Source organism: Rhinolophus sinicus, chromosome 12 (genome assembly GCF_057876585.1).
Source record: "Rhinolophus sinicus isolate RSI-liver-muscle chromosome 12, RSI-T2T, whole genome shotgun sequence".
In the NCBI taxonomy this organism is placed as follows: domain Eukaryota; kingdom Metazoa; phylum Chordata; class Mammalia; order Chiroptera; family Rhinolophidae; genus Rhinolophus; species Rhinolophus sinicus.
The window spans coordinates 2,994,558-3,021,592 of NC_142512.1; the positions used below are offsets into that span (position 1 = coordinate 2,994,558).

Here is a 27,035-nt window from a genome sequence, read left to right on the forward strand (position 1 = left end):
ATGCTGGAGGTATCATACTCCCTGACTTTAGCTTGTACTACAGGGCAACAATAATCAAAATAGCATGGTATTGGCAGAAAAACGAACACATAGACCAATGGAATAGAATTGAGAACACAGAAATAAAACCACATAAATATAGACAGATAATTTTTGATAAAGAAGCAAAAAACATACAATGGAGAAAAGACAGCCTCTTCAATAAATGGTGCTGGGAGAATTGGATAGCCACGTGCAAAAGAATGAAACTGGACTGCTATCTGTCACCATGTACCAAAATTAATTCAAAATGGATCAAAGACCTAAGCATAAGACCTGAAACAATAAAATGCATAGAAGAAAACATAGGTACTAAACTTATGGACCTTGGGTTCAAGGAGCATTTTAAGAATTTGACTCCAAAGGCAAGGGAAGTAAAAGCTAAAACAAATGAATGGGACTATATGAAACTTAAAAACTTCTGCACAGCAAAAGAAACTATCGACAAAATAAAGAGGCAACCAACTGAATGGGAGATTTTTGCAAACAATACCTCCAATAAAGGGCTAATATCCAAAATATACAGGGAACTCATACAACTCAACACCAAAAAACAAACAACCCAATTGAAAAATGGGCAGAGGACCTGAAGACACATTTCTCCAAAGAGGACATACAAATGGCAAATAGACATATGAAAAAATGCTCAACATCACTAATCATCAGAGAAATGCAAATAAAAACCACAGTGAGATATCAGCTCACCCCAGTTAGAATGGCTATCACCAACAAGACAAATAGTAACAAGTGTTGGAGAGGCTGTGGAGAAAAAGGAACCCTCATACACTGTTGGTGGGAATGCAAACTGGTGCTGCCGCTATGGAAGGCGGTGTGGAGGTTCCTCAAAAAATTACAAATGGAATTACCATATAACCCAGCAATCCCTCTCCTGGGTATCTACCCAAAAGTATCTGAAAATATTTATCCATAAAGGCATGTGTGATCCAATATTCATAGCAGCTTTATTTATGGTGGCCAAGACATGGAAACAACCAAAATGTCCTTTGATAGATGAATGGATAAAGAAGTTGTGGTATATGTACACAATGAAATACTATTCTGTCCTAAAAAAGATGAAGTAGTGCCATTTGTGACAACATGGGAAATAAGTCAGAAAAAGCGGAGAACCATATGATTTCACTGATAACGTGTTATATAAAACTGAAAACAACAACAGAACAAGACAAACAAATTAAGAAACAAAAACTCATAGACAATAGTTTAGGGGTTACCAGAGCATAAGGGTGGAGTAGGGCTCTAGAAGAGGGTAAACAGGTCTAATATATGGTGATGGAAAGAGAACTGACTCTGGGTGGTGAACACACAATGTGAGATATAGGTAATGTATTACAGAATGGTACACCTGAAATCTATGTAACTTTACTAATAATTGTCACCCCAATAAACTTTAATATAAAAAAGAAAGAAAATGCCCTGTTTCATATACCAAATTCCCATATATGCAAGAGTCAATTTGTAGAATCTTTGCTGTTCTATTAGTCTCTGTCTCACCTTGTGCCAGAATCACAAGTTTAATTACTAAAGCTCTATAATAAATATTAATAACTAGAAAAAAAACTGACATTCTTTCTGTCAATGTGGATTTGCCTATTCTGGATGTCATATGAATGGAGTAACACATATATGCCTTTTGCGGCTTCTGTCACTTATTACGTTTTCAAGATCATCCATGTGATTGCCACTATCAGTTCTTTATGCATTTTTATGACTGAATAACATTTCATTTTATGCATATATCACATTTGTTTATTCATTCATCAGTTGATGGAAATTTGGGTTTCTATGATTTGGTGTTTGTGAATACTGTTGCTATGAACTTTTGTGTACAGGATTTGGAACACTTGTTTTCAGTTCTTTGGGGTAGCCTTATGGTATTTCTACATTCAGCATACTGCAGAAACGCTAAACCATTTTCCACATAGCTATATTCTTTTACATTTCTTCCAGGGATGTATGAGCATTCCAATACCTCTGTATCACATCCTCACCAACACTTGATATTTTCTGTTTCTGTTGATCCTAGCCAGAACTGTGGGTGTTACTTAGTATGTTTTTGTGGTTTAGGCTTGCATTTCACTGCCTACAAAGGTATTAGTCTATTCAGGCTTTGATAACAAATGTATAGACTGGATGCCTTAAATAACAGAAGTGTAATTCTCCATAGTTCTGGAAATCCAAGATGAATGTGCCATCAGAGTTGATTTACTAAGGGTCAGAGGAGAGGGACCCGCTCAGCAGGGACTGCCCTTGAGGGCGTCAGTAGGAAGGCACAGCCTGAAGAGAACGAGAGAGCCCACTCTCCGCACAGACTCACCCTATTTTCTCTGCCAGGGAGTGGGGCTTTCATCCTCACACAGTGTCCACCTGGCCAATCCCAGCTCAGGATCCACATGTGTCACAAAGAGATGTTTGTGACATCATCAGTCCCCTCTCCTGGTGGCTATATCCGGAGAAGTGTCTGGTCCCACTTCCTACCCCAGAGCCATATCCCATGACAGTCCTCCCCCTTCCCACTCCCCCCTCCATCTGCACCATCCTCTGTGCTGTGTAGAACCTGATGCCTCACTCTACAGAGAGGGACTTGGGGCCCAGGACCAATGACTTGCTTATGGTCACCTTGTCACTTGGAGAAGTTTTGTCTGAAACACAGTGTCTGCATAACTGCTGTATCCAAGAGCAGCTGTCTCCGAGCAGGCGCAGGGATGAACGTGACCACCGAAAACCAAGCAGAAGGGGGCTTGGAGTCTTTGTTGGTGACTTAAAACAATGCCCACTTATTATACCTCACAAATTTGAGGGTCAGGAATCTGGTCAGTTGAACCACAATGTGTTGAGTAAATTCATGGGCATATCGGTGGACAGGGAGGCATGTCGCTTAAATGTCTGACCCTCTGCCAGGTCTGGTGGGCAGGCTGAGCTCAGACGGACTGCCAAACACATCACCCTATGCATGTCCTCTTAGCAGGGTGATTTCAGAGAGCTGGAATTTTTATAGTATATGTCAGGGATTCCGGACTGTACCCAAAGTGAGGAAACGGAACAACCACTTCATTTACGTCTTGGCTCCAAACCTGGCAGAATTTATTCTAATGGTCTACTCATTCTACTGGTCAAAGCAGACTGCCCAGTGCTGAGGGGAAGAGTCTCACTGGCACCTCTTAATGCTGATGTATCAAAGGATTTGCAGCCACAATACAGTCTGTGGCCACAAATTATATTCCCTCATGCAAAATATACCGACCCTCTCACAAATGAGCAAAAATTGGGAATGGTTCTGGAAATATGACCATCTGAGAATCAAAGAAACACACCCCCATGTTCCCAAATGTAACAGAAGAAACAGGATTGCTGCGACACTGAATTCTGAGGGGGAGAGAATGGGAGAAGCACAGCAGGCCCACAGCAATGAGTTCCAGCCTAGTCCAGTCTGAAGGTCCTGCAGTATAGCCCAATCCTGCTCCCTGTAAAGGACTGTGCAGCTCTTAACTCTGCCCTCTGACCAATCCTTCCATTCCACAAGAAAAGGCCTATGGTTGAAACTGAGTAGCCCAGACAAGTCTGTGGATAGAAACCTCTTTCCAATTTGTACTCTTTTTGTCACTTTCAATTCAAATTGAATGCAATCTGTTAAAATTCCTTTCCAAAGTTTGTGGTCTCTCTCTAAAACTACAATCTACTGCATTAGACAAAAGACACCACATTTCTTTTGAGGATGGGCCCTTCTCAACTTTGGACCAAAACTTGAGTTGCAGTGGTTAATGCCTTAAATCTAAAGAAGTTTCTCATATAAAGGGTCTGGGTGTCAGGGGCTTCAGAATATTAGAGGATTTATGTCTATCAGAGAGGGTCTACTAGGAAGAATTATAATATTCTTTGGTAAAATGCACATAACCAAAATTGCCATTTGAACGATTATAAAGTACAATTCAGTTACACTTAGCATACACGCAGTGTTGTGCAATCATCGATAACCGCTAATACCCTCTGTATACTTCCAAAACATCGAATGGGAACCGCATACCATTAAGTTATCATTTCCCATTCTCTCCTTCACTGGGCCCTGGCAAACACTAACCTGGTTCCTATCTATGTAGATTTGCCTAATCTGGATGTCCTGTAAATGGAGTCATACCATGTGGCCTTTTGTGGCTAGCTTCTGTCACTTATCACGTTTTCAGGATTCATCCATCCGGTAGCCAGAATCACTTCTTAATTCATTTTTATGACTGAATAATATTTCATTTTATGGATATACCACTTTGTTTCTTCATTCATCAGTCGATGGAAATTTGGGTTTCTACAACTTGGCTCTTGTGAATAGTGCTGCTCTGAAACTGCGTACAGGTTTTTGTACACCTCTTCAGTTCTTTGGTGTATATATCAATGGCTACATGGTATTTCTATATGCAGTGTACTGGAGAAACGCTAAACCATTTTTCACAGAGCTGTATTATTTCACATTTTCCCAGTGACGTGTGAGCATTCCAGTACCTCGGTATCACCTCCTCATCAACACTCGATATTTTCTATTTTTGTTGATCCTCGCGGTACTTGCGGGGGTGACTTGGTATCTCTTTCTGGGTTTGATTTGCATTTCCCTGACTTCTATGTGTTAATCTATACAGATTTTCATAACGAAGTGCTGAGGGCGTCAGTAGGAAGCGCAGCCTGAGCAGAACCGCAGAACCCACTCTCCGCACAGACTCGCCACCTGGCGTTTGCCGGGCACTGGGGCTTTTGTCCTCACCCAGCTTGCACACGGACAGTCGGGTCTAGACTCTGCGTGGGCCTCCACAGGATGAAGGGGACGCAGTGTGGTCCCGCCCCAAGTGACTCCACCCCCGGAAGCCCCCTGCGAAATGCCCCTGCCTGAGTCCTTGCCCCAGAGCTAGTCATTCCCCGCCTTCCACAGCCCTCTCCTTCCAGCCCAGCCTCCCTCTCACCCTAACACACTTGTCCTTTATCCATTTTAGAATCAGATCTCAGCGACCTGCCCATCATCATCCCACCGCTGGAGGAGGGGTAGCTCCTCCAGGCCGCTTCACCAGCGCTGAGCTGATTTACGCAGGCTCCACGCTTCCAAGCGGCCCAGGGCGTTGGTTTGAGCCCAAGCTCCGGAGCTGCCAGCTTGCACGTGCACCGTGCGGATCTCCCCCACCCGGACCCCCTGCTGGACTCCGACCACGCCCCCTCCGAAGCCCCGCCCGTGATTTATGGCCCCGAGTTTCCACGGTGATGTAACAAACCTCAGCAACGCGGTGGCCACAAAAAGGCAGCTCCCGCAACCCTCACTCCTGTAAATAAGGTGATCAAGCATAACAGCGCAGATGCCCAGATGTAACGAGAGGCTTGAGTCCCAAGTGGGGCTGTGCCCTGGGGCTGGGGCACGGCCTGGGGGTCCGGGACGTGGAGACCGGCTCTGGGGCGACTGCCTGCAACCCTCAGCAGCTACTGGAGAACCGGGATTGAAAGTGAGGGAGGAGACGTGCAGAGGGAGCCAGGATGTTACGAGGCAGAGCAGGAGGAAGACGCCAGGAGCAAGAGGGGCTCATTCAAGCAGAAAACCTGGTAGAGCTTCCCTAAGAAAACATAGGAGGGGCTCTCCCAGGCTAACAAGGGAGCGGTGGGCCGACTACTGGAGGGACAAAGAGACCGGAACCCAAGCATTGCGCGGGGCAAGGGAGGGGGCGGTCCGGCACATTCTGCTTTATGTTATACATCCACATAATTTAAAGGGCTAAGCAGTTCTAGAATTTTTATTAAGAAAACAGTACCGCCAATACCGCTCATCCATTTCCTTCTCCAACGGGATAACATTTTCATAGTTTGGTGCGTATTTTTTTTCTGAGCGCCCCCATGTTTCTTTTGCCTTTTGTTATCTTGCCTTCTGCCTGAGTCCTGGGATCTATCTATGTGTTTGTCCCGTTTGTGGAGGTGATGGCGTCCCTGAGTTTTTTTCTCTTTTTTTAAGATTTTATTGGGGAAGGGGAACAGGACTTTATTGGGGAACAGTGTGCACTTCCAGGACTTTTTTCCAAGTCAAGTTGTTGTCCTTTCAATTTTAGTTGTGGACGGTGCCATTTAGCTTCAAGTTGTTGTCCTTTCAGTCTTAGTTGTGGAGGGCGCAGCTCAGCTCCAGGTCCAGTTGCTGTTGCTAGTTGCAGGGGGCGGAGCCCACCATCCCTTGAGGTACTCCAGGAATTGAACCAGCAACCTTGTGGTTGAGAGCCCCCTGGCCCATGTGGGAATCGAACCGGCAGCCTTCGGAGTTAGGAGCATGGAGCTCTAACTGCCTGGGCCACCGGGCCGGCCCTTCCCTGAATTTTTTAAGATTAATAGTTTGATGCTAAGTTTTGATCATAGATTGTTTTCTTATGAGTGTTCTAGACAATCCTGTTTTTCCTCCCTCTTCTTCTGGTTTCTTTGTGTAGACCTTGTGCTGGTTTCTTTTTAAGAATTCCTCTTTGTGTTAAATGAGTTCTCTTGAAACAGTTTGTAGGCAGGAGATGGGTTTGTTTGTTTGCTTGTTCGTTTCCCATTAGAGAGAGAGAGAGAGAGAGAGAGAGAGAGAGAGAGAGAGAGAGAGCTGAGTGCTAGAGCTGTGCTGTCCAATGGGTTCACCTCTAACTACTGTATTGTAGCTATTTAAATTTTATTAAAATTTTATTTTCTCAGTTGCCATAGCTGTATTTCAAGGAAATATATAAAAGATGATATCTAAGATATATAGGATAATAATAAGACAAATATTAGTTCCTTCACTTCCAGACACCATCATTATCCTTAATTTTGTAATCAGCAATTGCTTGCCATTCTGTAGAGGTTTCTCACAATTTAAAATCCCAACAATGTATTGAATTAATTGCTGTGCTTTCAACCTTTCACACAAATGGTTTCATTCTGTCTGACCTCTTCTTTTTATTGTTCAAGATTAGATGTTTTAAATTCTTCTATGTTGGTGTGTATAGCTGTAGTTTTTCCTTTTCATTCTTGTATAGGTGTCATAATTTCTCTCTCGTCTTCTTTTAATGACAATTTCTGGTTTGTTCCCAGTTTTTGGTGATACAAACAATGCTTCTTCAACAGATTGGTCCACGTCTCCTAGGGCACATGTGCAAGACATTCTCCAGGGTGTGTACGGAAGAGTGGAATTACTGGGTCATAAGGCCCACATAGATATTAAGACACATGTAAGTGCATCTCAACGTATTTGAGCAACATACACATTAAACCTCAGTGTAAGAGAGCTCCCTTTACATTCCTGCAAAGTCTTCCTATTTTTTAATGTTTATTTTTGGCCTTTAATAGTGAAAGAGCAGTTTCACCTTTTATCTGCATTACAGTTTCCTGCATATGTCCTAGATCTATGGGTTGATAATGTGATTCACATTTGTCCCTACTTCCCTTTTTTTTCCTTCTGAGGGGCAAAGTTCAAAGACATTCCTGTCCCAGGCCATGAATTCTTTGCCACTATTTTGAAGGAAGGGTTTGGGTTGTGCCACTCAGGGTATCACCTTCCTCTTGGAAAAGAACACCTGAAGGTCGTCCTGAGATCTGTCTTGCATCTTCTCTCACACATTTCCTGCATCTATATTCGATCTTTACTACTCATTTTGTGGGTCTGCATTTGTTTCTTATTTACCTTGTTGCTTTCTATGGAGAAAAGAAATAGAAATGCCAAATTTATGCCCACCATCTCAAGCTCAAATACCCTGGGAAGCATTTTAAAACAATAGATGCCTGTATAATCACAAGCCTACCTAAACCAGCATTTCCAAATGGAGCTCCCAAGCATCTGTGTTTTTTAAACCTCTCCAAATATAAAGCCAAATTTAACAGCCACTGAACTACAATGCATGTTTTCTAATTAAGTCTTCTTTTAGTTTTAATGTGAAACAATCCTTTAATAATTAAAGACTATACTGCTGTTCTTAAGTACTTAATGAGTATGTTACTTTTCTTGTTGCTACTTAACAAATTAACACAAATTTATTATCATACTTTTCTGGAGGTCTGAAGTCTAACATCTAACTGTTGGCAGGGCTGTGTTCCTTTCAGGGCATCCAAGGGAGAATCCATGTCCTTGCCTTTTTCAGATTCTAGAGGTCCCTCCATTCCTTGGTTTGTGGCTACTTCCTCACATCATTCCATCTTCTTGCTTTGGGGGTCCCCTGCCCTACAGTGTGTCTCCATCTGGATAATCCTGGATAATCGCCTTTTCTCAAAATCACACCTACAAAGGCCTATTGCCTTATAATGTAACATATTCATGGGTTCTGAGGATTAGATCTGGACACTTTTCCAGGACCATTGTCAGCCTATCACAATGAGTTAGAAAGTTTATTTACATTTTCAAGATCTACTCCATTCATTTTTGTGTATCTATGGATCTTGCTCTGTATATTTAATAATTGTATGGAGGTTGTATTTTTCATTCTGTATTCAAATTCTGATTTATAATTTATTTTCCGCAAGTCAAATTGTGCTAATATCTTAAAATATCCTTTTATAGACAATATATTTTCTTGAGTGAGATGTTCACTGACAATAGGAATTCTTCCCTACTTGTGTCTTTTCTCACTGTGGGTGGGTGAACTAAATAATAAAAACATCTCCCTTCCTCCATTCTGGTCCATATTTTCTGCCACTGATTCTGACACAATTCTAGTTTTCTAACAATGAATTCTGTGGGTGGAAGAATGCTGCTGACCTTTTGAAATATGAACATTTGTGTGATGTGAATTTATACTTGTTTACTGAATTCATTTATTAGGTGCTTAACTTTCAGTATCATTTTTATCTAATTTATCCCTCACAAAAGCCTTATCAGGTGGGTATTAGTTGAATATAGTGCATTAGTTTGATAAGGGAAACAAAATGCTGCACAAGAAAAAAATTGAACACAAGTGAAGACCATAAAAGTCATTGAGGGACAACAACAAAAATATATAGGACATATGGAAAACAAATATCAAAATGACAGAATAACTCCCTCTTGATTAATAATTACTTTAAATGTAAATAGATTAAACCCTCCAATTAAAAGGCAGAAGTTGGCAGAATGAATTTGAAAAATGATCCAACTGTATTTTGTGTTTAAGAGAATCACTTTAGATCTGAAGACACAAACAGGTTGAAAGTGAAAATATGGAAAGATATTTCATGCACACGGTAACCAATGGAGAGTGGGGGTAGCTATACTAATATAAAAAATAGACGAAGTAAAAAAATTGTTAAAAGAGATATTATATATTGAGAAAGAGTGTCAATTTATCAGAGGGAAAACAATTATAAACATATATGCACTTCATAACAGAGTCTCCAAAATACATGAAATAAAAACGAATAGAATTAAGGGGATGAATAGAAACATCTAAATGATGTTGGAGACTTTATTTACTTATTTTTTTTTGTTTGTTTATTATAAAACCACAATTGAAGAATATGGGGCCACCAGCGTGCGGCTCGAGAGGTGGCCGCCAGTGTCAGAGTCAGTGGAGGGGGAGTTGCAGCAAGCCAGGGACCAGAGCTCTTTCACAAGCCAAAGGCCTCAGCAACTATCCAGTTAACTTTGCAACTGCTGCTACAAAATAAATAAATAACTGAATCAGTTGCTGAAGCAGCACAAATAATAAAGAATTCAGTGGAAGGAAATGTAGATGACATCAATGATAAAGCGATTGTAGGAGATTTACAGAAGGAACAGAAAAAAATTGTTGAACAACACAAAAAAATCAGAATCAGTAGGGCCTCCATGGGTTGACAGTAATGATGCAGAAATAATTTAACAAATTTTGGCCTTATCAGCTGACAAGAGGAATTTCTTTCGTGATTCTCCTGTTGGCATGCAGTTTCATTTTGCCTTTGATCAGACGTACCCTGTTGCCCTGTTCATGCTACAAGAGGACGAACTGCTGAGCCAGATGAGATTTGCCCTTGTTCCTAAACTTGTGAAGGAAGAAGTGTCTTGGAGGAACTACGTTTACTGTGCCTCCCTGATTAAACGGTCGGCCCCGCTCATGGCCCTGGCCTCCCAGGAGCAGGCCACCAGAAAAGAGGGGAAGAGCCACGCTGAGAGGATGCATGGCCACTGACAGAGGCAGTGCAGCCCCAAGCGCCAACTGGCATAATCAAATCTCAGATTAAAACTCAAGAGGATGAAGAAGAGATCTCTACCAGCCCCGCTGTTTCTCAGTTTGTCAGTATTGACTTTGGTGCCTGTAACTTTGGTCAGGAGGATGTGAGGAAGGAGCTGAGCAACTCGTGCTTCACAAGAAGGAGGAAACTGTACTAGAAGAGGATTCTGCAGATTTGGCAAAAGAACTACAAGAGGAACTTCAGGAATACGAAGTGGTGACAGAATCAGAGAAACAAGGAGAAAACTGGGATAAGGAAATAAAGAAAATGCTGCAGCAGGAAAATTAGCGATTTCCTGAAACATAAGAACAATCCTCAGTGTTCTGTAACTGACATTAAATTCTAGATGGTGACACTCGCTGAAACAGAAGGCACAAAAGAGTGTAACTTGATGAAATTCAAAATTATTCTTTTTTTAAGTTGAAATTTGCCTCTTTAAAAAATAATCAAAAAATGGATGTTTCATGTAATATTTCTTTCATATAAATGTAGTTAGAGATAGTCTTGTAGTAAGTATGGCTATCCTAGCCACAGAATCATAAGTAAAATTTTAGAGTTCTGTTTTCTGGGAGGTCAAACTGGCTGCTGCAATCCAAACCAACTTCTCAAATCCTGGAACATCCCTACTAGGGAGCCATCCATGGTCCTGGTCACCAGAGACCCTCGCAGGTGATGCCTTCACTGACATTGGAGACTTTACTATCCAACTTTTAATAATGGTAGCACAATTCGATGGAAGGGCAATAAGAAAATAGAGGACTTGAAAACACGATGAACCAGCTAGACCTAACAGACATAAGTAGAACACTCCACCCGAAAACTGTATATGCATGTTCTCAAGTGCACACGGAAATCAATGAAACCAAAAGTTGTTTCTTTGAAAAGATCAATAAATACGACAAACTTTTACCTAAATTGATCAAGAAAAAAAAAAGCACTCAAATTGCTAGAATCAGAAATGAAACAGGGAACATTGCTAACAACCTTACAGAAACAAAGGGATTATAAAGGAATAAAGAAAAACAATTGTATGCTAATAAATTAGATAGCTTAAAGAGAAAAATTCCTAGACACAAAATATCAAAACTGCCTCAATAACAAATAGAAAATCTCGGTAGACTTATAACCAGTAAAGAAGAAAAAAATAAAGAGTAAAGAAAGCCTAAAGGACTTATGGAATACCAAAAGAGAATCAATATACACAGTGTGGGATCCCCAGACAGAGAGAGAGAAAGGAGCAGAAAGGTTGTTTAAAGAAATAATGGCTAAAACCTTCCCAAATCTGGGAAGGGAGATGGACATCCTGATTTGTTTAAAACCAATGGATCCCAAATAGGATGATCCGAAAGTCTATACTAAGAAGTATTATAATCAAATTATCAAAATTCAAAGATAAAGATTTTGAAAGCAGAAAAATAAAAGCATCTTGTCACGTAAAAGGGAGTCCCCATAAAACTATCAGTGGATTTTTCGACAGAAACTTTGCAGGCCAGAAAGGAGTGGGATGATATATTCAAAGTGCTACAGAAAATAATGGCCAACCAAGAATACTCTAACTGGCACAATTGTCCTTTGGAACTGTGGAGTGATTAAGACTTTTCCAGACAAATGAAAGCTGAAGGAGTTCACCATTATACCTGCCTTACAAGACATCCTAAAGGAATTTCTTCAAATCGTTATGACAGGACACAAAGTAACTGCACAAATGTATAAAATTCACTGGTAAGTATAAGTATAAAGACAAATATAGAATATTGTAATGTTGTATAAATCACTTAAATTTTTAAAATGTTTTCCATTTTTCTTGAGATATAATTGGCATATAACATTGTATTAATTTTAAGTGCACCACATACAGATTTGATATATGTATATATTGTGAAATGATTACCACAATAAGTTAACATTCATCACCTCACATAGTTATAATTGTCCTGGGATGAAGATTTACTCTCTTAGCAACTTTCAAATATATAATACAGCATGCTCAGAACTTACTACATTACATCCTCAGAACTTATTTATCTTATAATTGGAAGTTTGTACCTTTTGTCCACTCTCACCTATTTTCCACATCTCCCACCCGCTGCCTCTGGCAACCACCAATCTGTTCTCTGTTTCCAAGAATTTGTGTGTTTTTTATATTCCACATATAAGAGGTCATACAGTATTTGTCTTCCTCTGTCTGATTTACTTCACTCAGCATAATGCCCTCAATGTCTACCCATGTTGTCCCAAATGGCAAGATTTCCTTCTTTCTCATGGCTGAGTAATATTCCAGTGAGTGTGTGTGTGTGTGTGTGTGTGTGTGTGTGTGTGTGACATTTTCTTTATCCATTCATCTACCAATGGACACTTAGGTTCTTTCCATATCTTGGTTATTGCAAATAATGCTGCAATAAACATGGGGGTACAGATATCTCTTTAAGATAGTGATTTCAATTCTTTCAGGTATATACCTAGAAGTGGAATTGCAGGATCATGCAGTAGTTCTATTTTTAAGTTTTTGAGGAACCTCCACACCGTTTTCCATAGTGGCTGCACCACTGGTAGTTGGTAGTTTATATTCCTACCAACATTGCACAAGGGTTCCCTTTTCTCCACATCCTCACCAACACTTGTTACTTCTTGTCTTTTTTATACTAGCCATTCTAACATGTAAAGTGACATCTCATTGTGGTTTTGATTTGCATTTCCCTCTTAGTGATGTTGAGCACAGTCTAAGCATAGAATGGAGCTTTCTCAACATGAAAAGGGCATCTAAGAAAAACTCACAGTTAATGTCCTACTTAGTGGTAAAAGACTGGATGCTTTACCCTAAGATCAAGAACAAGATAGGGATGTTCACTCTCCCCACTTCTGTTAAACGTTGTAGTGGCGGTTTCAGCCTAGGCAATTAGACAAGAACAAGAGACAAAAGGCATCTTCGTTGGAGTGGAAGAAGTAAAACTGTCCCATATGGCATGATCTTGAACACAGACAACCCTAAGGAATACACTAAAAACCCTTACTTAGTTCAGCAAGTTTATAGGATACAAGATTAACATGCAAAATTAGTTGTGTTCTTATACACTAGCAATGAACAATTCAAAAATGAAATTACAAAACCAATTCCACTTAAAATATCGTCAGAAAGAATACAATATTTAGGAATAAATTTAAGTAAAGACACAAAATTTACTCTGAAAACTACAAAACGGTTGAAAGTAACTGAAAATCTGTGTAGGTGAAAAAACTCTATGTTTATGAATTGGAACACTTAATATTGTTAAGATGGCAATACATCTTAAATTGATCTACAGAATCAATGCAATCCCCATCAAAAATATGAGCTGGAGTCTTGATAGAAATTGACAAGCTGACCCTGAAATTCATATGGATACTCAGGGACTCAGAAGAGACAAAACAATCGTGGAAAAGAACAAAGTTGGAGGACTCACATTTCCAGGTTTCAAAACTTACTACAAAGCAACGGTAACTAAGACATTCTAGAACCGGTATATGGATAGACATATAAATCAGTGGAATAGAATTGAGTATCCAGAAATAAATCTATGTATATATAGTCGACTGATATACAAAACTTAAGTCAAGGTGGATCAAAGACCAAAATGTAATAGCCAAAATGATAACACTTTTGGAAAAGAACACAAGGGTATATCTTTGAATTTTTCAATGGGTTCTTATATTTCACACCAAAAGAAAAAGCTACAAAAGATAAACTGGACTTCATCAAAGTTAAAAACTTTTGGACTTCAAAGGGTACTATCAAGAAAGTGAAAAAGGCAAGCCATAAAATACATGCAATGGAGAAAATAGAGCCTTTTCAATAAATGGTGTGGGGAGAATTGGAAAACCACGTGCAAAAGAATGAAACTAGACTATCTGTCACCATGTATAAAAATTAATTCAAAATGGATCAAAGACCTAAACATAAGACCTGAAACAATAAATTGAATCGAAGAAAACATAGGTACTAAACTTATAGACCTTGGGTTCAAAGAGCATTTTATGATTTGACTCCAAAGGCAAGGGAAGTAAAAGCTAAAATAAATGAATGGGACTATATCAAACCTGAAAGCTTCTGCACAGCAAAAGAAATCATCAACAAAATAAAGAGGCAACCAGCCGAATGGGAGAAGATTTTTGCAAACGATGCCTCCCATAAGGGGCTGATATCTAATATATATATAAGGAACTCATGCAACTCAACAGCAAAAAAACAAACAATCCAATTAAAAAATGATCAGAGGACCTGAAGACACATTTCTCCAAAGAGGACACACAAATGGCAAATAAACATGAAAAAATGCTCAACATCACTAATCATCAGAGAAATGCAAATAAAAACCACAATGAGATATCACCTCACCCCAGTTAGAATGGCTATCATCAACAAGACAAATAGTAACAAGTGTTGGAGAGGCTGTGGAGAAAAAGAAACCCTCATATATTGTTGATAGGAATGCAGACTGGTGCAGCTGCTATGGAAGGCAGTGTGGAGGTTCCTCAAACAATTAAGAATAGAATTACCATATGACCAGCAATCCCTCTCCTGGGTATCTACCCAAAAAAATCTGAAAACATTTATACATAAAGACACGTGTGCTCCAATGTTCATTGCTGCTTTGTTTACGGTGCCCAAGACATGGAAACAACCAAAATGTCCTTCGATAGATGAATGGATAAAGAAGTTGTGGTATATATACACAATGGAATACTATTTGGTGGTAAGAAAAGAGGAAACAGTACTATTGTGACCACATGGATGGATCTTGAGATATAACGCTAAGCAAAATAAGTCACCATATGATTTCACTGATATGTGGTATATAAAACTGAAAACAACAAAAGAACAAGGAAAAAATGAAGAAACAAAAACTCATAGACACAGATAATAGTTTAGTGGTTACCTCTTAGAGGGTAAGGGGGAAGGGAGTTCTAGAAGAGGGTAAATGGGGTAAAATATATGGTGATGGAAGGAGAACTGACTGGGTGGTAAACACATAATGTGAGACACAGATGACGTATTACAGAATTGTACACCTGGAATCTATGTAACTTTACTAACCATTGTCACCTCAATAAACTTTTTTTTTTTTTAAAGGCAAGTCATATAATGGGAGAAAATATTTGCAAATCATATATCTGACAAGGAACTTGTTTCTAGAATATATAAAGAACTCATAATAGTAAATTGACAACTAAATGTTTAAACGTTCTGAATAGACATTTTCCCCAGATAAAGATATACAAATGGCCAAAAGCACACAAAAATATACTCAACATCAATTGTCTTCAGGGAAATGAAAATCCAAGCCACAATGAGATAGTAATTCACACCCACTTAGGATGAGTATAATAAAAAAGACAAATAAACACAAGTGTTGGCAAGAAATTAGAGAAGTGTTGAAAAATTGACACACTCAAACACTTTGGGTGGGAATGCAAAGTAGTGCAGCCCCTTTGAAATACAGTATGCAGTTTCCCCAAATTAAACATAGTGTTACCATCTGACCCAGCAAATCTTACTGTTATACTTAAAAGAAATAAAAACACACATGTCCACACAAAACTTGTACATAAATGTTCATAGCAGTTAAAAGGTGGAAACAACCCAAATGTCCATCAACTGATGAGTGGTAAACAAACTGTGGTATATCCATGCAATGGAATATCATGAGATATTCATCCATAAAAAAGGAATGAAATACTGATACAAGGTGAGCCAATTAAGTTCACGAACTCATCCTAGAAAAAGTGCTACATACCTCTTTGATGAATATCACTACGGTCACCTTCAAAGGACTCCCTTTGGGAAGTTAAGTCCAACGCCAGCAACTAGTCCACCCTTCAAAGCAATTTTGGAACTCTTTCTGTAATGGCCATCAGAGCTGTCATCATATTACACTTGATGTCCTGAATGTCATCAAAATGTCTTCCTTTCAATATTTCCTTTATCTTCGGGTAAAGAGAGAAATCATTGGGGGCCATATCAGGTGAGTAGGAAGGGTGTTCCAACACAGTTATTTGTTTACTGGTTAAAAACTCCCCCACAGACAGTGCCGTGTGAGCTGGTGCATTGTCGTGATGCAAGAGCCACGAATTGTTGGCGAAAAGTTCAGGTCGTCCAACTTTTTCATGCAGCCTTTTCAGCACTTCCAAATAGTAAACTTGGTTAACTGTTTGCCCAGTTTGTACAAATTCATAATGAATAATCCCTGTGACATCAAAAAAGGTTAATAACATCGTTGCAATAAGTTCGCAAACTTATTTGTCAGATCTCGTATGCTATAACATGGGTGAACCTTAAAAAAGTATGGAAAGAAAACAAAGCAGTCACTAAGGATCACACATTATATGACTCCGTTTATAAGAAATGTTCAGAATAGGCAAACAGAAACAGAAAGTAGATTTGTCCTGCCTAGGGCTGCAGTGGAGGTGGGGAGTTTGGAGGTGATAGCTAAAGTTTATAGGATTTCTTTTTGAAGTGAAGAAAATGTTCCACAATTGAAAACCATTGAATTGTGCGCCTTAAATTGATGAATTGTACGGCATATGAATTGTATCTTAATAATCCTGTGACTTGACTTGGAACCTCTAGGGTTCTGCACCAGGCCACATACTGTCATACATACTAAAGGACTCCTGCCTCCATCCACTGCTCCTGTCTTCTCTCCACAATTCCACTTGCCTACAACCTCTCTTTGTTGTGCTTAGAGACCAGTTTACTCCTCTGCCATCTTCCTGCTTCAGCAGCCCAGATTTAACTCATTTTCCCCACTAAATCCTCCTAGAATAAATTTCTATAGACAAAGTTTAAATCGGTCCTTAAATCCCTCATCCCAGGAGATTCTCTGCAGCGCCCCCTGCAGGTGAGGAACAGGGCAGGGGCAGCCAGGATGGAAGTGTCTCCCCCGCCCCACTTGATCCAATCAGAAATTGCCAATCGTGTTGTCATTACTAAACACTTGCTGTATAAAAAGGTCCCTCACAAAGGTTAGACCATTGTAGGTGCTTAACAAATAACAGGTATTAGCTGAGAACGTGCACACACACAAAGTACAAACACACAGTCACCTATACGTACATACATATATACATACGTACATATATACATAGATACATATATACACAAAACTGCTCTTTCTTCCAGAAGTCCAGGACAGCCCTGAAACAGAAACCCAGCACTGAGTGTGTCCCAGGAGCCATTTTTGCCAAATAGCTTATGGGAAGGAGCAGGACTTCAGAGGAGGCTGTAGTGCCAGTCCAGGCATCCTGCCCCTTCCTGACTCTCTTAATCATGTTTTATTATCTTCTATTTAGTAAATATATGTCCCCATTTATCCATGGGGGATATGTTCCAAGACCCCCGGTGGATGCCTGAGCTCACAGATAGTACCAAACTATACATAGCTTGTTTTTTCCTATACATACATACCTGTTCACTTAAAGGAAGTTTCTGTCTTCTCTTTGCCATATCTGAATTGCCAGCAGCACTCCTCTTCTGCTTTGGGGGCATTAAGTAAAACAAGGATGACTTGAACACAAGCACCGCGATGCCACGAAAGCCCATCTGACAACCAAATGGCTGCTAAGGGACTAAGAGGTGGGGAGCGTACACAAGTGGATAATTCATGTCTGGGGTGAGAGATGCCATCACATCACTCAGAAGAACACAGAATTTAAAACTTATGAATGGTTTATTTCTGGAATTTTTCATTCAATATTTTCAGACCACAGTTGACTGGGGGTAAGTAATTCCTAGGGATAGTAACACTTGCCATTGAGTGCACTTTGATATGCAAAAAACCCTGAGTCCACAGCTCCAGGCCTCCTTTTCCAAGTTCCCACAGTCTAGGAAACTATCTTCCCTGCCACAGATCATTTCAGGGCCAGGTTCCAGACAATTGGGGGCAGCCAATATACCAGAACCTGCTGAAATTATTAAAACTAGCCGGTCATTAGCCTGCTCCCCGTCTCACCCAGTTCTTCCAACAGAAACCACAGTAAAGGCTTTTGTCCACACATTCCCCTCATTTCTTCTGCTTCCTGACTGATCTGGATGCCTCCCTCTATGGCCCTGCATGATGTGGTGTGTCTCCCTCTTAGGAACTGTTAATAACAAACTATCTTTCGATGGCAATCAGGATAAATCAATCCTGATCTCGACCTCACCATACTTGAAGAAAACCAAAATCCTGGAAATCATTGCAGGGTCCCTTCTGGACCTTTCATAGAGGGGGGACCCTGGACTTCAGATGACTGGAGAAAGGGGGAAAGGACAACCCATCTTCACCTTAACCATCACTAAGTTTGGGTGTAGTTGTTGATTCACACAGGCCCATAATGAGCTCCAGAATGGAGCTAATGCCCTTTTTCAGCACACAGAGAAGATGAGAGGAAGGGACATTCACACAATCAGAAATTCAATCTCATTGCCTCTCTCCAAGCTGCTCATAACCTGAGCCCAGGTTAAAGGTGAAACAGGAAAGCCGGTCCCCTTTCACCACCCCACAGAGGCTTGGGAGATAATCTTAAGGTTGTAAAGGGATACAGAGAACCTGCAATGATGGGTAAGGAAGTTCCAACAACCTGACTGTCTGAGCGATGCCAGGAGTAGGACCACTGCTGTCAGAGATAGTTTTCCTGGATCTGCCCTGGGCAAGGCTTTCCCTGGTCCAAATGATGGAAAGTGTTTGGTCTCCAAATGCTAAGATAACCCTCCCCAAAGATGGCACCAGGTTTCATTGCAGCTTTATTCACAATATCCCCAGGTTTCCATCAACAGGAGAATATAAAGCAATCCATGGTCATCCGTACAATGGAATAGTGCTGAGCAATAAAAATAAGGGGCTACGATACCTTATGCTGAGTGAAGGAGACTCACCCAACAGCACACACTATGATTCCACACGTGTGAAGTTCTAGGACAGGCAAAGCGTATACCTAATTAAAGAAAGAACAGTGGTGGTCTTTGTGGGGACAGGGGACTTGCCAGGTCTGAGGGAGCCCCAGAACATGAGAAGCATGTATACAACCGTCCAGAGGATGCCCTGCTCCGAGTGTGCCTGGTTAGGCTAATTATTAGCGTCTCAGAAGGGGAAATGCTTTGTGCTGGCTGTTCCCTCATGAATAAACCATTCTCGTGAACTCACAGGTTCATTATTGTTGGGTAGAGAAGAAAATGCATGAAATGAAACTGAATCCCAAGTATACCTTCCTCTTCTGCAGATGCAGAATCTCTCATGACGGTTCTCATTTAGGGCTCTGATTTTCATTCCAAGATTTTCCCTCCATTTTCTTCTCTGGCTTGTGCCCCATGTGTTCAACATGTGTCATGTTGCAGCTTCCTCAGGTGTCATCCAGCAGATCCTTTTGTTCACATTTGGGATTGGAATAGAGGCAGATCTTTTTCTAAACCATTAGATTCGGTCCCAGAAATATCTGGCATCTGACCCTTCTGATGTTTTCTGTTTCTACTCAGGGGTTCTGTCCACAGGTGCTGCTGCAGCCGGATGTTTCCTCACCCTCATGTCTGTTCCATTCATCAGCCAGATGTCCCTGTTCTGATTTTCCTCCACTGTGCGTAGTTTTGCCTGTTCTAGAACTTCTTTTCTGTGGTTTCATACAGTATGTGCTGTGCTGGGTAAGTCTTCCTTCATTCAGCATCCATAGAACGTCCTCTTCATTGCTGAGTACTGTTCCATTGTGTGGGTGACCACAGACTGCTTTCCATTCTCCTAGGATTTCCATGACACTGATAAGGGTCACTGAGGTCGTGACATTGTTCATTCTGGTGACGGGCTTTCCTTTGTTACTGCTCTACGAGCTGCCAAATCGTAGTGTTTCCCTCCAGAGGCCAACTTGGTGATTTTCTGCTTCTTTGGCTGCCTCAGGATAGAGAAGGTAGATGTGGGCAGTAAGATGTGAGTCTATACTTGAGACCCTGAGAACAGAAGAGGGGGCAGGGTGGGTGCTGGGGGTGTGGGGAGGATGCAGGCCAGCCCGAGGAGCAGAGCCACACAGCCCAGGCTCTTAAACCCGCCCTCGTGCCTGCCTGGCAATCCCAGCTGAGGCTCCATGTGAGTCAACGGGACATTTGTGACATCCGCTCCCAGCATGACACCATTTGCAGAAATCCTCCCCACCTGCCCAGAATCCTCCCTCCTCCATCCCACAAAGCCTTGTCCAGGCAGGCAGCTGATGTCCCCAGTTTATTGTTGAGTTTATTGTTGCTCATGAGGTCGAAGATGAGCTCACAAGACAAAAGTTAGAAAGAAAATTGAAGAATGCGGGATATTAGGTGCTGTATCTCAAACGTCGAGTCCTATCTGAGGGATGTGGAGTCTTGTGGGCTTTGTTCTTGAAAATTACTCACATTAGCTCCTACTATGATGGTGAACATCGTCACCACAGTGTGAATGATTAAAGAACTAATGAGAATTGCAAAGTATGTTGTACCAGGAGAACCTGAGCCCTTTTTGTGTTCCCAAAGGAAATCTGTGTCTAGTGGCAAGAGATGGAAGTGATAACAGAAATGTTTGCGTTTGTGTTCTTTAAGTGACGCTCACTACAGTGGCCCACCTCCACAGTCTATCTAAAGTCACCGGAAGGCAACGAGATGGAGCACCAATGCCCACATCCTAAGAGGTGTAATCGAGCTGCTCTGGAGCTCAACTGCCTGAATTTGAGTCCCCACCTGTGACTGGTCGCCATGCGGGTCTAGGGTGTGTCTTAAACTCCCTCAGTCTCACCATCTGTCTATCAGCTAGAGGACCACAGAGCCTGATCCAGGGATACTGTAAGATTAATGTGGAAACCGATAAAGCACTCAAAACAATACCTGTGCTCTTGTTATATTGTTAATGATGAACTTTTTGAAACAACCCTGGAATCTTGTGTCACATTTTACCAAATGAGAGCCTTCCTCCCTTGATTAATTTTACCTCCTCATTCAGTGGTGCCACTTGTGGGTTTCATTCATGTTTGTCCACCTTCCTCTTTTTTGTGGTCACAGGTAAAGTAAATGACTGGGTCAGGCTACTGCCATGGGTATGTGAAATGAGACTGCAGATTTCCCATGGGAAGCAGGTGGAAGCGATAGAACAGATCACAGAATACGGGATGAATGGTAAAAACCTGCAGAATGATAAAAACCTAGAGCAGAACGTTGCTGTAGAAGTGTGCTTTCGGGGCCCTTAACCTGGATGGCTGGGGCAAAACCACCCCCTGCCTGGCCTCCCATTGCTATATTTGGCTTATGAACTCTAAGATACCAACATCATCTGTTTATCACCCCACTTTGACTGGACCTCCCCCTAAAGAAGGCAAAGTAAAATGTCTCCTTCCATGTCTGCGATATTTAAATGGTTTCAATTTACAGTTGTTTCATGGGTTAGGAAAACAGAGGGACTGGATTTACCTCAGGTTGGTGCCATTGTCTCAGGTACACTGTAATTTTAAATCTGCATCCTGTGAGCGAAGTAACTGAAGAAAGCACTTTTAAAAAAATGATTGTTTTATTTTTCAATTACAGTTGACATACAATGTTATATTAGTTTCAGGTGTACAACATAGTGACTAGACATTTATATAACTTAAGAAGTGATCACCCTGGTAAATCTAGATCTAGTACCATCTGACACCATACATAGTTATTACAATATTTTGACTATATTCCTTATGCTATACGTCACATCCCCATGACTATTTTGTAACTACCAATTTATACTTCTTAATCCCTTCACCTTTTTCACCCAGCCCTCCAACCCCCCTCTCATCTGGCAACCATGAACGTGTTCTCTGTATCTATGAGTTTATTTCTATTCTGCCTGTTTGTTCTCTAGATTCCATATATAAGTGAAATCATAGAGCACCTGTCCTTCTCTGTCTGTCTGACACACACCACCCAGCACAACACCCTCCAGGTTTATCCATGTTCCTGCAGATGGCAAGACTTCATTCTTTTTTATGGCTTAGCAAACATGCACCACCCCTTCTCCATCCACTCATCCGCTGAAGGACACCCAGGCTCCATATCCCAGCTACTATTAACAATGCGGCAATGAACATATGGGTGCACAAGTCCCCTCAAAGTAGTGTTTTGGGTTTCTTCAGATAAATAACCAAAGTGGGATTACTGGGTCCTTTGTCTCTTGTTGTTTTAAAGTCTATTTTATCTAGTATAAGTATTGCTACCCCAACTTTTTTTTAATTTCCATTTTCACGAAATAGCGTTTTCCATCCATTTATTTCAGGATGGAATATCAGTGTTTCTTTTTCTCTCTCTCTTGCATCTGAGAAAATTTGGTCTCTCCTTAAGAATGAAAAAGTGCAGAGCATGCCTACAAAACATAATATTGGGGGGAGAGAAAGACCATCCATAAAGCTGGATGGTCTTATGTTCTAGAGTATGATTCCTCAAGTATTCCTGCAAACCCTAGTTCTTTGTGGTCCTGTTAGACCAAAATTTCTATAATTACTGATTCTAATATGCAAAATAACATTCACATTTCGTGTGTATAGTCAGATTGTCCTACAAAATGTTTCCACAAGTTTGTTCTCCAGTCAGCATGATGCAAGAAAGCCTGGGACCCTATTCCCTTCCCAAGGCATGTGGTAGGATTGGGGATAGAAGTGAGGTCTCTGATAGGGAATTTAGACCCTATATTAGTTTTCTATGACTTCTGTAACAAAGAACCTCAAACTGGGTGACGTAAAGCAACAGAAATTTATTTTCTCACAGTTCAAGAGACAAGCAGTCTAAAATCATGGTGTGAGCATGGTTAGTTCCTTCCAGATGCACTGACGGAGAAGCTGTCGTATACCCCTCTCTGAGGGAGAAGCTGTTGCATGCCTCTCTGAGGGAGAAGCTGTTGCATACCCTTCTCTGAGGAAGAAGCTGTCGCATACCCCTCTCTGAGGGAGAAGATGTCGCATACCCTTCTCTGAGGGAGAAGCTGTCACATACCCCTCTCTGAGGGAGAAGCTGTCGCATACCCCTCACTGAGGGAGAAGCTGTTGCATGCCTCTGAGGGAGAAGCTGTTGCACACCCCTCTCTGAGGGAGAATCTGTCGCATACTCCTCTCTGAGGGAGAAGCTGTCGCATACTCCTCTCTGAGGGAGAAGCTGTCGCATACCGCACTCTGAGGGAGAAGCTGTTGCATGCCTCTGAGGGAGAAGCTGTCACATACCCCTCTATGAGGGAGAAGCTGTTCCATACCTCTGAGGGAGAAGCTGTCGCATACCCCTATCTGAGGTAGAAGCTGTCGCATACCCCTCTCTGAGGGAGAAGCTGTTGCATGCCTCTGAGGGAGAAGCTGTCGGATAACCCTCTCTGAGGGAGAAGCTGTCGCATACCCCTCTCTGAGGGAGAAGCTGTTGCATGCCTCTGAGGGAGAAGCTGTTGCATACCCCTCTCTGAGGGAGAAGCTGTCGCATACTCCACTCTGATGGAGAAGCTGTAGCATACTCCTCTCTGAGGGACAAGCTATCACATACCCCTCTCTGAGGGAGAAGCTGTTGCATAATCCTATCTGAGGGAGAAGCTGTTGCATGCCTCTGAGGGAGAAGCTGTTGCATGCCTCTGAGGGAGAAGCTGTCGCATACCCCTCTCTGAGGAAGAAGCTGTCGCATACCCCTCTCTGAGGGAGAAGCTGTTGCATACCTCTGAAGGAGAAGCTGTCGCATACCCCTCTCTGAGGGAGAAGCTGTCTCATACCCCTCTCTGAGGGAGAAGCTGTCGCATACCACTCTCTGAGGGAGAAGCTGTCGCATACTCCTCTCTGAGGGAGAAGCTGTCACACACCCCTCTATGAGGGAGAAGCTGTTGCATACCTCTGAGGGAGAAGCTGTTGCATACCTCTGAGGGAGAAGCTGTTGCATACCTCTGAGGGAGAAGGTGTTGCATACCTCTGAGGGAGAAGCTGTTGCATTCCTCTGAGGGAGAAGCTGTTGCATACCCCTCTCTGAGGGAGAAGCTGTCGCGTACTCCTCTATGAAGGAGAAGCTGTTGCATGCCTCTGAGGGAGAAGCTGTCGCATACCCCTCTCTGAGGGAGAAGCTGTCGCGTACTCCTCTATGAAGGAGAAGCTGTTCCATACCTCTGAGGGAGAAGCTGTTGCATACCCCTCTCTGAGGGAGAAGCTGATCCATACCTCTGAGGGAGAAGCTGTTGCATACCCCTCTCTGAGGGAGAAGCTGTTCCATACCTCTGAGGGAGGAGCTGTTGCATACCCCTCTCTGAGGGAGAAGCTGTAGCATACCCCTCTCTGAGGGAGAAGCTGTCGCATACCCCTCTCTGAGGGAGAAGCTGTCTCATACCCCTCTCTGAGGGAGAAGCTGTCACATACCCCTCTATGAGGGAGAAGCTGTTGCATACCCCTCTCTGAGGGAGAAGCTGTAGCATACCCCTCTCTGAGGGAGAAGCTATTGCATGCCTCTGAGGGAGAAGCTGCTGCATACCTCTGAGGGAGAAGCTGTCGCATACCCCTCTCTGAGGGAGAAGCTGTTCCATACCTCTGAGGGAGAAGCTGTTGCATACCTCTGAGGGAGAAGCTGTCGCATACCCCTCTCTGAGGGAGAAGCTGTTGCATACCTCTGAGGGAGAAGCTGTCGCATACCCCTCTCTGAGGGAAAAGCTGTCGTATACCCCTCTCTGAGGGAGAAGCTGTCGCATACCCCTCTCTGAGGGAGAAGCTGTCGCATACCCCTCTCTGAGGGAGAAGCTGTCCATACTCCTCTCTGAGGGAGAAGCTGTCGCATACCCCTCTCTGAGGGAGAAGCTGTCCATACACCTCTCTGAGGGAGAAGCTGTCGCATACCACTCTATGAGGGAGAAGCTGTTGCATACCTCTGAGGGAGAAGCTGTTGCATACCTCTGAGGGAGAAGCTGTTGCATTCCTCTGAGGGAGAAGCTGTCCCATACCCCTCTCTGAGGGAGAAGCTGTCGCGTACTCCTCTATGAAGGAGAAGCTGTTGCATGCCTCTAAGGGAGAAGCTGTCGCATACCCCTCTCTGAGGGAGAAGCTGTCGCGTACTCCTCTATGAAGGAGAAGCTGTTCCATACCTCTGAGGGAGAAGCTGTTGCATACCCCTCTCTGAGGGAGAAGCTGTTCCATACCTCTGAGGGAGAAGCTGTTGCATACCCCTCTCTGAGGGAGAAGCTGTTCCATACCTCTGAGGGACATGCTGTTGCATACCCCTCTCTGAGGGAGAACCTGTAGCATACCCCTCTCTGAGGGAGAAGCTGTTGCATGCCTCTGAGGGAGAAGCTGCTGCATACCTCTGAGGGAGAAGCTCTCGCATACCCCTCTCTGAGGGAGAAGCTGTCGCATACCCCTCTCTGAGGGAGAAGCTGTCACATACCCCTCTCTGAGGGAGAAGCTGTCGCATACCCCTCTCTGAGGGAGAAGCTGTCACATACCCCTCTATGAGGGAGAAGCTGTTGCATACCCCTCTCTGAGGGAGAAGCTGTAGCATACCACTCTCTGAGGGAGAAGCTGTTGCATGCCTCTGAGGGAGAAGCTGCTGCATACCTCTGAGGGATAAGCTGTCGCATACCCCTCTCTGAGGGAAAAGCTGTCGCATACCCCTCTCTGAGGGAGAAGCTGTTGCATACTCCTCTCTGAGGGAAAAGCTGCTGCATACCTCTGAGGGAGAAGCTGTCGCATACCCCTCTCTGAGGGAGAAGCTGTTCCATACCTCTGAGGGAGAAGCTGTTGCATACCTCTGAGGGAGAAGCTGTCGCATACCCCTCTCTGAGGGAGAAGCTGTCGCATACCCCTCTATGAGGGAGAAGCTGTCGCGTACCCCTCTCTGAGGGAGAAGCTGTCGCATACCCTTCTCTGAGGGAGAAGCTGTCGCATACCCCTCTCTGAGGGAGAAGCTGTCGCATACCCTTCTCTGAGGGAGAAGCTGTCGCATACCCCTGTCTGAGGGAGAGCTGTCGCATACCCCTCTCTGAGGGAGAAGCTGTTGCATACCCCTCTCTGAGGGAGAAGCTGTCGCATACCCCTCTCTGAGGGAGAAGCTGTTGCATGCCTCTGAGGGAGAAGCTGCTGCATACCTCTGAGGGATAAGCTGTCGCATACCCCTCTCTGAGGGACAAGCTGTCGCATAGCCCTCTCTGAGGGAGAAGCTGTTGCATACTCCTCTCTGAGGGAAAAGCTGTTGCATACCTCTGAGGGAGAAGCTGTCGCATACCCCTCTCTGAGGAAGAAGCTGTCGCATACCCCTCTCTGAGGGAGAAGCTGTTCCATACCTCTGAGGGAGAAGCTGTTGCATACCTCTGAGGGAGAAGCTGTAGCATACCCCTCTCTGAGGGAGAAGCTGTCGCATACCCCTCTCTGAGGGAGAAGCTGTCGCATACCCCTCTCTGAGGGAGAAGCTGTTCCATACCTCTGAGGGAGAAGCTGTTGCATACCTCTGAGGGAGAAGCTGTAGCATACCCCTCTCTGAGGGAGAAGCTGTCGCATACCCCTGTCTGAGGGAGAGCTGTCGCATACCCCTCTCTGAGGGAGAAGCTGTTGCATACCCCTCTCTGAGGGAGAAGCTGTTGCATACCTCTGAGGGAGAAACTGTCGCATAACCCTCTCTGAGGGAGAAGCTGTTGCATACCCCTCTCTGAGGGAGAAGCTGTTGCATACCCCTCTCTGAGGGAGAAGCTGTTGCATACCTCTGAGGGAGAAACTGTCGCATACCCCTCTCTGAGGGAGAAGCTGTTGCATACCCCTCTCTGAGGGAGAAGCTGTTGCATACCTCTGAGGGAGAAACTGTCGCATACCCCACTCTTAGGGAGAAGCTGTTGCATACCTCTGAGGGAGAAGCTGTCGCA

At 42.9% G+C, this 27,035-nt stretch overlaps 1 pseudogene; it reads left to right on the forward strand.

The window, feature by feature from the left end:
* Nucleotides 1-5,387: 5,387 nt before the first annotated feature.
* On the forward strand, nucleotides 5,388-10,485 carry LOC148756437 (synapse-associated protein 1 pseudogene; annotated as a pseudogene).
* Nucleotides 10,486-27,035: the final 16,550 nt, after the last annotated feature.